Here is a 3,995-nt window from a genome sequence, read left to right as displayed (position 1 = left end):
AGTCAATACAATGCAATACAATACAATACATTACAATACAATACAAACAAAATCTCTCTGATATTCTTTGCTTTTAGCCAAGAGCCATCTGACATCAGCAATGATGTTCTTGTTAACATGGCCTCTTCTGAATCCACCTTGATTTTTTGGCAATTCTCTCCTGAAGTATTGTTACAGCTGCTTTTTAATAATCTTTATAAGATTTTACTTAAAAGCAATTTTTAGTAGTGTTATTTGATCACTTTTGCCCTCCCTTGGATAACTTTTAGGAAGAGGCTCATCCACTTAGGGAACACTTAGGGCTTTATATTAGGCCAGCTAATTTCCTCACATGTAACTACTTCAGCCGCAGAATGTAGACCAATGTTTGACCAAACGAAGAACACCATGAAGTCTCCAAGTTGACATCTAATCATCACACTGTACCCAGACTACCCCTCAAGTATTGCCAAGACAAAAACTCCAGTATACTTCTTCAATTTTAGGTCTTGCTCCTGTTAAGGAAGAAAAGCAAAACATGAGTCCAGGTTTGCCTATGGAAGCAAAGAAAGTGGTTTACTAAGGAAGAGACTTTGCAAAATAAAACTATTTCTTTTGCAAAGGGAGACACCGAGTGAAGAAACAGTGTTAACCCATCACTCACTACACAAAAGAATTGTTTGGGTCTATAAAGATTTATGTGGAAATAAAGGTGTCTTGTTTATTCATAATGGAAAGTGGGGAATTCGGAGAAATGGCTCATAGGAAGGGTCATGATAATTAAGTGCACATGCAGCTTGATCTTCTAGATGGACATTGTTGTAGAGGCTTCCTGTCAAGAGTCAACATTCCTGCAGTGTGCAGAGTGTCTCCTCTGGTTCAATTGCCTGATGGTATAGTTGACTTCCTGCTTGGGAAGGTCAGCTTCAGTCAGGAGTGGTGTTTCTTCGTGTGCCCCAAGACCTGAAGTGAAACCTGGTTTTCAGGAAGTTAATCTATAGAGAACAATGTCTTATTGCAAGGGTGGGTTAGTAATCACAGGATGTTAATGGATAGCAGAGTTTAAGGCAATTTCAGGACATTGGGAGAGACTGGAATGTGAAGTCCCAAAATGAGCCTTACTTCCCATCTCAAGATCAGACCCTGCCCAAATTATCTGTTCTCCCACCCCTAAGCCAACACATAACCTAGTTCCTTACTAGGCTGTCAATAGTTTTTTGCTATTTAAATATATTTGCTATGCCATTTAAGAAAGAGTACAAATTCTTGCTATTTAAAAATCTTTTTCTATGGGTGACTCTGGAGGACATTATGCTGAGTGAAAAATCTCAGCCACAAAAGGACAAATACTGCATAGTGGCACTGTTGTAGAACAGGACTTATATCGGGGTTGGGGTGAGACTAAGAAAAATTGCATAAATTATGTATACTGCATTGAAACAGATGAGTGAAAGGACTGTTTAAAAGTGATATATGATTGGGTATTATGGTCATGATAAGAGTCTAGAATGAAGGCTGCATATTGGAGTGTACTGGGGGTGGGGCTGGAGGGGTGTATTGTATACCAATGAAAGAGTCTTTTACTTTTCAAAGAGAAGAGAGAACTGGGGGTAGGGGTGGGCAGGGAGAAAAATGCAGCAATGAATGAATGGAAATCCAAAGTCTCTGTAAACGTTTATTAAAATGAATAAAAAATTTTTTAAAAGACTGCTATAGGATTAAACGAGTCACACAAAATGTAGCATGGTGTAATGGAAAATGATTTAATGACTCATAATGAATGAATGTATGAAACAGTGTGAATGAAGAATAGCATGAACACAATTATATGAACTTTGTATGTAAAACAATATAAACTTAAAATAAATGTTAAAAAAAAACAATAAATGAAGGTACAAGGGCCCCAAAAAAATCTTTTTCTGTATGATATCTAATGGTGAGTACATGACATTACTGTGCATTTGTAAAACCCCGTCGAACTGCGTAACACAGAGTGAATCCTCATGTACGTTGGAGACTTAGGTAACAATAGTGTATCAGTGTTTGGTTCATTCATTTTAACAAGTGCCATGCGCTGATACAAGATATTGATAATAGGAGAGACTGTCAGGTATATGAAAGTTCTCTGGCTTTCTGCATAAATTTTCCATAAGTCTAAAGATGCACTGTTAGAAAAGCATCTTAGAAGTATTTCCTATAGATTTAGAGTATGTATAGGAGAGTAGTTCTGTCACATGACTTTTTTCAGAGGTTATTAAATGTCCATCAGTATCCATTGACTTCTTCTTCCTTAAAAGATTAAGAATGCATCGCTTTTAAACTGTTCTCTCACTCATCTGTTTCAATGCAGTATACATAATTTACCCAATTTTTCTCAATCTCACCCCAACCCTGATGTCAGTCCCATTCTACAACAGTGCCACTATGCAGTATTTGTCCTTTTGTGGCTGAGATATTTCACTCAGGATAATGTCCCCAAGGGTCACCCATTTTGAATAATATTGCATGGATTCCTTGTTTTTCAATGCAGCATAGTATTCCATTGTGTGAGTCCAGAATGAAGGCTGCATAGTGAAGTGTATCAGGGGATTGTATACCAATGAAGGAATTTTTCTTTTACTTTTCAAAGAGAAGAGCAAACTGGGGGGAGGAGGGGCGGGAGTGGGCAGGAAGAAAAATGCAACAATGAATGGAAATGCAAAATCTCTGTAAATGTTCATTAACATTAATAAAATATAAACAATTTTAATAATAATAGAACTCCAATGTAGCTTGAATCATGGCCACCCAGCTAAAGGCTCCATTTCCCATCCTCCCTTGTACGTGGGTGTAGCCATGTGACTGAATTCTGGCCAATAGGATGTGTGAAGGTGATAACGCTATTTCCAGATGATGTTTTTAAAAGGAATGCGTGGTCCTCCTCTCTGCAAACATGATGGCAGGAGCTTGTGCAGCCACGTTGGGCCTCGGTGATGGAGGCGGCACGTTGAGAATGGCAGAAGTACTCTGTCAGCTCTGGGCTGCCCCTCTCTGCGCTGCCATGTGCGAGCTAATCACAATTATACCTCTGGAAGGCCCGGCCTTATGGAGTCATCTTACTGAGGATGCAATCTCCCAAGTAAGACAGCTTAACACCACTGCCTTTCCCAAATGCCTGTGCCTCCTTTCCAATTGTATTTGGTTTTTTATTTCACATTTTAAGTTTTCTGTCTTTCTACTCTTTACTAGTTAGTTAGTTAATTAGTTAGTTAGGTAGTCCATTACCCTCCCCCACAGGTCAACTCGTGAATGTGTTTGTTATAGTATGCTTTGAGCTTTAAGATTTTTGGTACATTTGTAGTCGAATTAATTTCTAGTCATAAATTATTAGAATCATTAAGTCTCTTCTTTTCAACTTTCTTTGTATACCGGTTCATTGTCTTTTTTTGTTGTTGTTGTTATGTGCAGTCAAGTTGTGACCCATAGCGACCCTATAGGTACAACAGCTCTGAACCCTGCTCTATTCTGAACTAATTTCATTGTCTCCAACACCCTTACCCCATTACCCCAGTCACTGTGTCAATCCATTTTCACCAAAGGTCTTCCTCTCTTGCCCTGTCCCTCCAACCTTCCAAGCATGATGTCCTTTTCCAGGGATTGGTCCCTGCTTGCAACATGCACCAAGTTTGTAAGACAGCTCCACTATCCTTGCCTCCATGGGGTAGTAAGTAGTGGGGGGTTTCACCCTCTGCAGGAGAGACCCATTCATTGTCTTATGTCATGTAAAATAGCTTAAAAAGAGCCTGGGGCTAGATTGCTTTTGTTTCCCTTGGTAAAAATATCTACTTCTTCTAGCTGCATGTTTGTAAAAAGGATGCTTTTGTTATCCCTGTGATGTGAGACTTTACAAAAACTCATCCTTTTTCATTTACCTCCAAGAAAGTAAATGCAGTTGGGATTCTTGTGTGTTGTTATTTCAGGAAAGATTTTTAAAATGGTTTTCAATATCTAGACTTATACAATTATATGATATATTA

Source organism: Elephantulus edwardii, unplaced genomic scaffold (assembly GCF_000299155.1).
Source record: "Elephantulus edwardii isolate Elephantulus edwardi_28Jun2011 unplaced genomic scaffold, EleEdw1.0 scaffold00181, whole genome shotgun sequence".
Classification (NCBI taxonomy): domain Eukaryota; kingdom Metazoa; phylum Chordata; class Mammalia; order Macroscelidea; family Macroscelididae; genus Elephantulus; species Elephantulus edwardii.
This window is presented reverse-complemented; position numbering follows the sequence as displayed.